This window comes from Ambystoma mexicanum, chromosome 1q (assembly GCF_040938575.1).
Source record: "Ambystoma mexicanum isolate Mex_15411 chromosome 1q, UKY_AmexF1_1, whole genome shotgun sequence".
NCBI classification, from domain to species: domain Eukaryota; kingdom Metazoa; phylum Chordata; class Amphibia; order Caudata; family Ambystomatidae; genus Ambystoma; species Ambystoma mexicanum.
The window spans coordinates 1,313,488,804-1,313,500,872 of NC_090922.1; positions in this window are offsets into that span (position 1 = coordinate 1,313,488,804).

Genomic DNA, 12,069 nt, shown 5'->3' on the forward strand with positions numbered 1-12,069 from the left:
TTGGCTGCCCAAAGAGCAAAATCATTGCAAAAGAAACACAGAGCTGTTTTAAAAATCCGTTTTTCCCTGGCTGTCAAATTTGCAAAAATCATGGCTCACAAACCACCCAAAAAGATCCAACCTCCTTGTTGGGTGGTGAACATCATTCTACTTCAAGAATCCACATAAATATAATGTCAGCAGAAGTATATGTTATCTGAACAAAGTCCACTTTTGAAGATGGGTGCTGAAAGAAATCTGTCAAAAATGGGTTTAGTACCGTTACTCACCTCTGTCAGAAGCTGGCGATTTAAAACCTGTCATGTGTAAAGTTGTACATTGAACTCAAACTATGCCAAAGAAAGACTTGCTATCAGAAGCCTAAGAGGTGGATACAATTCAAAACTATATTCTAAATAGGCTTGAAGTAAGAAATTGGTTGATGTATTTGTTAAAAATGTAAGTTATATTTTAGGACAAGACCATTTCAGACATTGGGCCTCATTACGAGTCATAGTAAGGGAAAAATTATGCCGGTATGTAAATACCGGCATCATTTAACGTCCCATAGCATTCTGACCCACAAACCCGTTAATAGCGGCATAGGCGCGTACACGCGCCTCTTCGGGTAGTAAATACCAGCATGCCGGTAATAGGGGGCAATCACAACCCACGCAAACATGCAAATACCAGCATCGCGAACACGGAAATAACGGGCTGCATGATGCCAGAAAAACAGGCATCGCGGACCACCCGCAAACAGCAGCCAAGATACAAGGCAGCTGCCACAGGTGCACACAATCCCCACAGGTGGAGTCAAAGGAGGCTGTGCCAGTACAAAAGGAGCACACCCACACACCACACCCCCCCACAGGTGTAGGCAATGCAGAGAGGCCCAGTACAAAAGAAGCACACCCACACACCACACCCCCCCACACGTGTAGGCAATGCAGAGTGGCCCAGTACAAAAGGAGCACACCCACACACCACACCCCTTCCCTCCACCAAAATGCTACCACTAGCATTTGCAATCATGGCGCTGGAGGACATGCCTGTACTGCTACAACTACAGCAACAACAGCAACAACAACTACAGCTGCAAGAACAGGCAGCACAGAGGAGATGCAGGAGGAGAAGGAGGGTGAGACAGGCCCAGCAATTACCACCAGCCCAGCCACCAGCGCCTCGTAGGCAGCCACCAATCCCTCGCACCAGACCCAGCCCATTCAACCTAACCCCTGAGCAGATGCACACCCTGTACCGGTTGGACTGTGACACCATCACCACCATAATGGACATGATACACAACGACAGTGCCAGCCACATACAAATACGCACTGCCATCCCCCCACTACTGAAGGTGGTGTCTGTGCTACACTTCCTGGCCACAGGCACCTACCCTCCCACAATCCCTCAACAAACACAGTGTGCCAGCTGCATGGCATTTCACAACCACTATTCTCACGCATGCTGAACCAAGTGCTGGATGCCCTCCTGAATCACGCAAGCACCCACATATCCCTACCACGGACTGCCCAGGAGATAGCCGAAACCAAAGTAGGCTTCCATGCACTGGCAGGCATGCCCAATTGTGTCGGTGCCATCGACTGCACTCATGTGGAATTGGTAGTCCCCCCATGCCATAGAGGCGGTGTACCGCAATCGCAAGCAATACCACTCCATCAATGTGCAAATGGTATGTGACTCCAGCAAGATCATCACCCATTGCTGCGCCCGATTTCCTGGATCCACACATGATGCCATGGTACTGCGCAACTCCACGCTACCCCGTCACATGGAGCGACATGCTGGACCACGTGCCTGGCTGCTCGGCGAGTTGCACAACAGGCCCATGGCCATGCTGTGGGGTACTCATGTGTGCGGATGCAGAAGGGGGGGGATAGTACACCTGGGTGGGAAAGGGGGGGGATAGTTTACCTGGGTGGCAATAGCCAGTGAGTGGAGAATGAATGCAGAGCTAAACACTCCTCACCTGACACAGCCAAACGGAAAATGACACATCACTGGGCCACATATCACAAATAATGCAAATGGAAGACAACAAGTAAGAGGCACAACCGGGGCACCATGGTGATGGCAAGCAATGCATGACTGAATAGGATGGCAACTGTGCCAATGCGGCCTGTGTGACCATGCATAGTAAAGAGTATACAGCATGAATTGGAGGCTAAACATTGTCACACTGCCACAGCACATCTGCCTCAGCATGCATGATTACACCCTGCATCATCTATTCAACCCCATCCAGTGTTCCACACCTCTTTACAGTATACATTCCATATTGGTGACTATTTGGTACACGTACAGGGACATGTGCATGCTCACACCTAATAGCTGCTGCCATGACTGTGCTCCCTGAAGGTGTCAGTTCAGAGTGACACACACCTATTTGTATCTGCTTGCAGGTGATGGAGGATATCCCTTGAGGCCATGGCTACTTACCCCTGTGCGGATCCCACAGAACAGCCATGAAGAGGAGTACAATCGTGTGCACACTCGTACCCGTGTTGTGATTGAGCAGACCTTTGGCCTGTTGAAGGCGCGGTTCCGCTGCCTAAGCAGGTCTGGTGGGGCACTCCTATATAGGCCTGAGAAGGTGACAAAGATCACCATGGCCTGTGTCATGCTGCACAACATGTGCGTCCGAAGGAATGTACCACTGCCACCTAACATTGACATGCATGGCCCGGGTGAGGATGAAGGGGATGGAGACAGAGGTGAAGGAGCCCCCCTGCCAGTACGTAATGCACGGGACGGCCATGCTGTACGCCAAGCACTAATTGACTAATACTTTTAAGATACAGGGACCATGAATGACTTTTGTCAGTCAGACATTGGGCCAATGTGAACTTGCACAAAGGGAATGTTTGGACATTGAACACTGTAACACATTAAATGGATGCACACCAAAAATAACAATGTCCAGCCATGGATTGTTCTCCAGAAAACTTGTGTATTATATGAAAGTGCAAAACTGTGCCTACTCCCCCCTCCCACAATCCCCCAACAAACTCCCTCTCCCACCCCACAAACCCTCAAAACACCCCTGTTAACTCCCTCTCCCACTCCACAAACCCTCAAAACACCCCTGTTAACTCCCTCTCCCACCCCACAGATGCAAAGTGTCCCCATGTGTGCAACGGACAGTGCTCCTTTCCACAATGTGTTTTGCCACAATGTCATTGTCCGTGCATTAATTTCTTTTGGACTTTAGTGTCGGGTGGTGCCATGGCCGACTGTCGTGCGCTCCTCCTTATGTGACGCACCGGACTGGATTGCGCCGAGGTAGTAGGGCTAGTAGTTGCGGAGGAGTCTATTGTCAATCGACTGTCTGTGTAAAGGTGTGGCCGCTGTATCGGAGCGTTACCTGCAAGGATGGCGTCCGTGAGTGTCCCCATGCACTCCCGGAAGGCACGCGTGGATGCCTCCACTGCTGCAGTATTGGCTGCTATTGCCCTTTCGATGGCAATCATGGCCTCATTGCCTGCTTCCACCTGCTGGCGCATGATCTGGAGCATGTACTCCTGCCGGGCCTCGACCCTTGTCAGGCGGGCATCAAATGAGGTGTCGTCCGCAGGTCTGCAGGTTGCTGGCAGGGTGGAGGAAGACAGAGTGGAGGAAGGCAGAGTGGAGGAAGGGGCCTGTGCGGAGCCATCCTCCGGGGCACTGTCCTCAAACAGCGCATTGTCTGATTCCCCGAGGTCGGAATCATGTAGACACGGATCATCGAGGCACTCAGACTCCGCTAGAGGTTGGGAGCTGGCAATGTGGCTTGGGGTGGGTGTGCCAGGCATCATGTCTGATTCTTCTTCCACCTATGTGGACACAACGTCCCTGTTGGCTGGCGGCAGGGCTACCACTGTTGTGGTTCTTTGTTGTTGGGCAGTGGGTGCAGGTGTCCCCTGCAGGGTTGGTGCCTTGCGTGGCACACTGGCTTTGGCAGGTGTCTTTTCCTTGGCCGGTTTGTGTTGGGGTGTCCCTGGTCCCCTTGCGTGCACTGGACGTGCTCGCACCCCTGTCCAGTGGTCCACCTTCATCATCGGTGCCTGGGGGATAGAAGAGATGCAGGTCATCAGTGATGTTGTCAAATGGCAGCTATGTTGAATTGCGGTGGGATATGTTCATGCATTCAGCCATCATTTCATTTCAGGTTTGTTGCTTTAGGTGTACTAAGGGGGTATGTGGGGAATCAATGCATGGCTGGTGGGGTAGCATTAGTTTGGTCTATGTGTGGTGGGTGCATGGGCATGGTTGGGTCATGTGGAACCTCTGTTGGGATTGGGGTCGTCACTCAGCGTCCATGTGGTGCAGGGAGTGACAATGATTATTCTATGGATATGTTGATGCATCACCTTGCCCACTCTAACTTCCCCAGTTGGGCCACGTCATGTGTCGTGATACGTGGTTGTGATGGTACACTCACCTTCCTCTGTGGTGATTGCTGCGCCGACCTCCTGATCTCCGATGCCCTCAATGGTTTTGGGGTCAATGAAGCCACTTGCCGTCTCCTCCCATGGCATCAATTGGACTGGGGAGCGTGGGCCACCGCCTGTCACCATTGCAGCTCTCCGGTTCTCAGACATGATCCTCCGGACACGGAGGCGGAGGTCGTCCCACCGCTTCCGGCAGTCGCGCACACTCCTTGGGGCGCACCCCACTGCTGTCACCCTCTGAGCTACCTCAAGCCAGATCTATTTTTTGCGGGTTTGGGCCGCATGCTTTAGGTCTGTGCTGCGTATTACATCCGCATGCTCTTCCAGGGTGTTGGCGAGCATGGTGAGCTCAGCATCCGAGAAACGCTGCTTCCTCTTCCTCTGTGTGGATTTCCTGCTGGCCTTGGACATGATGATGCTCCTCTGACACACTACAACACGGGAGGAGTGTTGGTTGTGGAGGATTGCAATGGATTGTGTTTTTAAAGATGGCCGCCGGCCCATTTCCCGTTCCAGCGCGATGACGTAATTTCCGGGTCCGGTTTTGCAAACACGGTTATTCCGTGCCGGAGTTACCGTGCCGGTGTTTAGGGGTTCATTGAAGGCGGTTACGGAGTGGACGCAAGCCACAATGCCGGTATAGGGGGGTTGGTGGGACATTACCAGGATGGCGGTTTTTCCACTACCGGCATGGGGGGGACGCGCGTGCTCGCGCACTCGTGATCGGCCGCTGGTAGCGGGTTCTCGAGGGCACGGACACGCACTTCCCGCCATGCCGGTAATTGTGCCGTATTTTCCGGCCCACTCGTAATGAGGCCCATTGTGTTTAAAAGTTAAGGTTCCCCACACTGTGCTTCAAACACATTCCACACCTCCTCCCTAACAAATGAATCTGTTCTCCTGTGCTCTGCTAAGAAACTGGCAGGCTGGTGTGAAAAGGAACTGGGAGGGGCACCCTGGCCTGTTGCTCTGAGTGCAGACAAAGGGCTCCCTTGAGCTGAATGGAAATGCTAATTTAGGGCATCAATAGAAAATGCCCTGGCAGGAAAAAGGCCATGTGACTCTTTGACTCAGCCAAGACCTTGGAGGCGGACCAGACTGAAAATGTGGTTTAAAACTGGACTAAATATATGTTTAAGGAAAAGACATAACAAATTGTACGGTACTGACAAAAATATGAAACTTAGAGTTATTAAAATGAAAAATTCACTCACAGTTTAAAACTAATCTGGAATCTGTGCGATGTTCTGAGACTGAACCACAAATGTTTTTAATATTGTGGCTATTGTGGTTGAGTTAGGAACATGAAAAATTACAGAAGTATGACCAGATGGTATGTGCATGTATATGTAAAAAAATGGTACAGATCCGAAAATGTGTAACCAACCAAAAGCGCGAAAAAACTGTCATTTGTGAACCGAAACTCATAGGAACCTGGGACTTGAACAGAGACGCGCCATAATTTATCTATCATGTAAATATGTCTTATGAACAAGTTGTGCATATGGGAAATATGTTTTTTGGGAACAATAGATTTTCTAAGTAAAAGCAAAGGGGAGGTTCGTCCCTAGATTGTAAATGGCAGCATCACTCTGACACGTGATGACACACAGTTCCCTTCTCAAATCAGGGGACAGGGAATTCTCTGACCTATCAGATCCTTAGAGGGTTGGGCATAGACAATCAGCCACCCCACCCACTTCGGAAAATGTATAAATAGGGACTGTTGAGGACATACACACACACTTTCTCACTCATCAACTGATCTGGCGAAGTACCCTGCAGGAAGATCCAGACTCCAGAACCAGACTCCAGATCCAGACTCTAGAACCAGACTCTAGAACCCTAAAGCAGAGGCCTAATCCAAAAAGCTGAACCCTTTTCAGCAGGCCTTTAAAAACCTTGCAAACCTGATTTAACCCCTAGCTTCCACGGGGCCTAACCTAATCCATTCAACAGCCTGGCTGAGCTGTTTTGCTTCTGGCCAAGAACCCATGCTAGAACCCAAAATCTGACCAGTCCAGCACAGCTGTAACCCAGAACCTGTCAGGTCCAGTCCAAGAGGCCGCGCAGACCAGAGTGCCTTGCTGAGAGCAGAGTCCAGGTGCCCTGGTCCTGTCCGGTTGCGAGTGAAGTCCAAACCCATGGCCAGATCTTTGACGGGCCCATTCCATTCCAAAGCCACAGGAGTGAGTGTTTATTCTAGAACTGTACATAGTCATCTCTTAGTTTAAAGTAATCCTATTCAATCCATTTTAACCTATCCAGAACTGCATTATAGAATCTTCTGTCCATCCTGAATTCTTCTTATTATATAGTCTGTGATATTTGTAGCGATAATCATCTGTGCGCTGATATTTTCTGAAGAAAGTCAAGTGTCCTGGTGCACAGCAGTCAGAGCGGAAGGCGCCCTGTTCTGGTGGTTGTCCCGTTGGGTATCTTGTACTTTCATAGCTCCTTGGTATAAGTCCATCTTGGTTCCTAATCTTTAAAGCGCATCTTTCATTTTGAATCTTGACTCTGTTTCTGAAAAATCTACCTTCACAAAAACCTCTAACTTTTGAACCGTACGTCCTAGAGACAAAATTCAAATGTCATTCTGAAGCCAACATCCTGAGATTTCAAACAAACCCAAAATATATATAGTTTCTCCATATTCACGTTTCCTGCATGCGGAAAAGTTGCCATGATTTCGCATTTGGCTCAGTTTCACCACATGTAAAAATAGCTATTTCTTGATTTCAACTTCTGAATTTCTTTTCCATCTGCTAATCATCCTACAATCATTGCTAGTGTTGACCTGAACCAATCCAAAGCAACTCTCACTAGTTCTGAATCCATTTAGTGAATTAAAGTCATTTTTAGCATTTTTCCATACATTACTAAATCATGTTCAAAAGCAATTAACCTGTTTAAAATCATACCTGTTCGCTCTAAGCTTGCTGGGGGAAGTGGGATTGAAACTGCAATTGCTGATTGTTATTCCTGATACCTGTCTGCCCTCATTCATCCCTTCATATTGCATAGTGGGGGGAGTGAGTAGTAACAGAGGAAAGAGTGATCATATTGTCTTTTGATTGAAGTCCTATCAAATTTTATTTCTGTGTTGCATTTCTTCCTATCATTGCAATCTCTTGAACCCATACAAAGTATTCTCTGCTAAATTGTTCTTCCTATTCCTACACCTAATTGATTAAAGAGATTGTTGATATCGTAATATTACCCATTGCTGATCATTGTTCATATTCATAAGTGTGATATTCAGATATTATTCATATTCATAAAAGTGTAATCTATATATTGTTCAATTCTTCAAATAAATCTTTTAATTTGCAAAACAGACCTATTTCTTGGTTCAGTGAGACCAGGGGAATTCAAAGAGAGGGGCATTATATAAGGGTACATCATCCAGAATTAAACACACTTTTGACATAGAAATATGTAAATAAGGGTTTCCATTGGGCATCCCATACTAGGCATTGATTTAGATGGAGTGCTGGATTGAAATCACTTACAACCTTACCACCAGTACAATCCAGTACACACTCAACTGTGTGATGAAAATAAGGATGAAGTGCTTGTCTGTCAAACTAATCACAAATCGCAGTCCACTTAGGAACTGTCACCTCTAGTGGGACAAATATACTTATCTACACTAGTAAACACTTTTACAAAAAGGTAAATAAAAATATGTGCTTTTTTCTAATTCTAACACAATTTTCCTCAATGTCAAGGTTGACAGTGAATTTTGTCCTTTTAGTGAGCTGGGTGGAGTGGAGATTATCAAATTATGCAAATGTTTGGAATGCAAGTGTGGTCAATACACAAGTGACCCTCGAGCTCACTGTGAAAAGTTGGCATCTATATTTATCTACAAATGCAAGTCCTACTCGCAACCACTTCTTGTGGGGTCACACCCTCCTGCTCACCCATCCTCATTCCTACCCACGCTTTGCTACTGGTTAAGCCCTGTCCTTGCTAACCTAAAACAACCCATCTAAAAATGTCAAATATAAAAAGCTAAAGAAAGCATTTGGGCAGGTCGGAGGAAAGGGGGTGTTGCGGTCAGACGAGGAAAGCCACTTGGGGCTGCGGTGTGGGAGTGTCCAGGATTATGTCAAATGTTAAATGTTAAAGGTATTTATACCACGTACCGTCACCAACGGAATTGGTCCCCAGGCACTCAGGCAGATCTGTAAAACAAGAGGCGGGCGGGTTAGGTTAGTCGGGTGAAGGAGTAGGAAAGTGAGAGAAGTGGTGTGCTGTTGGCGGCTTGAGTTTTGTTTTCACTATGCGCTGAGATTTGATGTGAGTATCGGACCGATGCAAGACCACGTGTGCTGTTGGTGCGGTTTATGTGTTATTTGCTTGTTGTTGTTGCGGTGTGGTGAAGTGTGTGCGGTTTGCTGGGTGAGAGATGGTTGTGTTGATTTTTGGGTGAGTGAGGGACCAAATGTTGTGTGCTACGTCCACTCTCCTTAATTTTTTAGTGGGGACCAAACTGCGTCCCCAAAGTCATGTGGTGAGTGCACCCATCAGCACCTACAGGTTATACTACTGATATACTTGTATGCCCGGCGTATCGCGCTTGTGCCCTTTAATCATAATAGTTTACAGAAAAGAAGTTTGATTCCTTGAAGATTACAATACAAGCTTGACATACGTCGTCTCGAGGCGATAATACCCAAACAACCCTAATTTTACAATTGGGCATTGGACAAAGGACGACTGCCTTGAAAACTATGCATGTCGAAACACGTATCGGCTGATATCCTGTGGAATAAAGACACTGATGATACTATTATTATTGCTTGTATTGTGATCTTCAAGGAATCTAACTTCTTTTCTGGCAACATTTATGATTAAAGGGCTCAAGCATGTTACGCCGGGCATACAAGTATAACAGTAGCATTCACAGTAGTATCACAGTGTGGAGCTTTCTAGATATTATTCGAGTCAGTACGAACAATTCACTGGGATGCAACGCAGTCTAGCAATTACAGTACTATCACAGTGTGGTGCAGGCTAACCTTCGCAGTGTGATCAAAGTGTGGTACATTCTAGATATGAATCGAGTCAGTACGAGCAATTCACTGGGATGCAACGCAAGTAAGTAATCACGAGACTATCATAGTGTGGTGCAGGCCAACTTTCACAATACTATCGCAATGTGGTGCAAGCTAGCATTCACAGTAGTGTCACCGTGTGGAGCTTTCTAGATATGAATCAGGTCAGTATGAACAATTGTCTGAGGTACGACGCGGGTTGGCAATCACAATACTATCACGGTGTGGTGCAAACTAGCATTCACAGTGGGGTCACAGTGTGGGGCTTTCTAGATATGAACACTTCTCTAGGGTACGACACAGGCTAGCAGTCACAATATTATCACAGTGTGGGCCAGGCTGATATTCACACTACTATAACAGTGTGGAGCAGGCTAATATTCACAATACTATCACAGTGTGGAGCAGGCTACCATTCACAGTACCATCACGGTGTGGAGCAGGCTAATATTCACAATACTATCACAGTGTGGAGCAGGCTAAAGTCACAGTGCTATCAAGGTGTGGAGCAGGCGAATATTCACAATGCTATCAAGGTGTGGAGCAGGCTAATATTCACAATGCTATGAAGGTATGGAGCAGGCTAACATTCACAATACTATAAGGTGTGGAGCATGCTAATATTCACAATGCTATCACGGTCATGCATGCCAACATTCTCCTGCAGCTGGGAGGGAGATCTTGCCACAGAAATCGGGAGAGAGGAATTTTGCCATAGGACTGTATTGGGAAATTAAATATTTTAGGTGGGAGAAAGTAAAAAATGGCAATGTTTTGGGTTGGCATATATGCACAGTGTGGAGCAGGCTAATATTCACAATACTATCAACAACAAAATCCAGTGATCTCCTTCGCTTCTGTGCTATTTCCTACTTGCCAACCCTACAGATATAGGCAGTACTTACATGCCAACCCTCCCGATTTAGGCGGGAGACTCCTGACTTTTAAGTAAACAATGTATCTATTTTTCAGGTTCTCCCGCCTGTAATCGTTACAGCCCCAATGTCTTCCTATGGGGAAATTTACATCTCCCGATTTCTCTGACGAAATCTCCCTACCAGGTGTGTCGGAATGTTGGCATGTATGGCAGTAGACTACTGCTTTTTAAGCAGTCCTACTACCTACAGATTTCAGTGACAGATCCTACTGCTTTTTACCGTGGCAAGTAATTTATGTGACTCCAAGGCAAGCTCCAGGACAAAGCATGTAAACATTAATTAGTATGTCTGTACAGTGGACTGGTGGGTGATTACTTTGATTAGACTCAGACCAATCCACTGACCTGACATCTACTTGACTCTGTCCTGCACTCTTGCTGGGACAACCCTTAGGTGAACCAACAGTGAAGGCAAGTGGCAGACCGTAATACCATCACACAGCATCGCCCTATCAGACTGGGGGGTGGAGGGGTATCAGTAACCATGTCATTTAGTATTCAATTTGCAATAAATATGTACTGCCTGGGCTGCTGCTACAGATCAGTGGCAAACGTTGCCTACCAGCTCTTTGTAATTACCTTCTGTGAAGTTAGTGTGGGGACATCATGTGATCGCGGGAGCGTGGTCTCGCAAGATCTCGGCCCAACGTGTTCTCGCGGACTCGCGCTCCGCAAGCAGGGACTCTGGCGCCAGTGTGAGGCTGGCCGAGCGCCAGACAAGTCGGTCTGGACAGCGTTGCTCCATGTGAGGAGCCAACGTGACTGAAGGCCCAAGCCAGTACCAGCTCACTTCCAGGGCGTAAGTCCAATGCCAAGGGAGGCCTCCTGGGGGCCCTGGAAGTATACAGCGTGCAGCGCAAATGCACACCCTGCCTCCAGTGCAGATAACTAGAAGGCTTAGCCAAGACTGTGAGTACCTGCCCCGTCCCACGCATGGACTATTGCAACCCTGTGTTTTGTTAACCAATAAAGGCAGTTACAATTTCCCTGGCTTCCTGTCGTCCTTAGAGGCCACAACATAACTGGCGACGAGGATATCTGAATACCCACGGAACCACCATGCAAGGCCCCACACCGCCCCCGGCGTTTCTCCCCTCACCTAGGACCCCGGCAATTCTGTGGATGCAGTGGGAGCCACTCTTCTCCACGTACCTTGAGGCCGTAGGCGGCACAGGATACGCCCCCGCCAGGAAGAAGGCGATGCTGCTGAATGCAATGGGAGTCGAAGGACAGCGCATTTTTGCCAGTTTGACAGCTATACCAGTGGATGACGACGATGAAAACGTCTACAAAGAGGCGATCCGTCACATTGTAAAGCGGTTCACCAATAAGGAGAACATAGTCCTACACAGGCTGAGGTTCTACACCCGCAAACAAGAAGGGAGTGTACCTGTGAACGACTACATCACCCGGATGAGGGAGCTGGCGTCCTTATGCGCCTTCGGCGAAAGCACGGAACAGGTCATCTGCGACATGCTAGTCGTCCACACCAACTCCAGGAAAGTACAAGACAAGCTCATACAAGAAAAGGAAGTGACCCTCGACAAGGCCATCCAAATCGCCAGGACGGAAGAAGAAACCTCCAGCAGGCGCAAAGAGGCGGGAAGTCATACACCCGTACCTGAGCTGATGG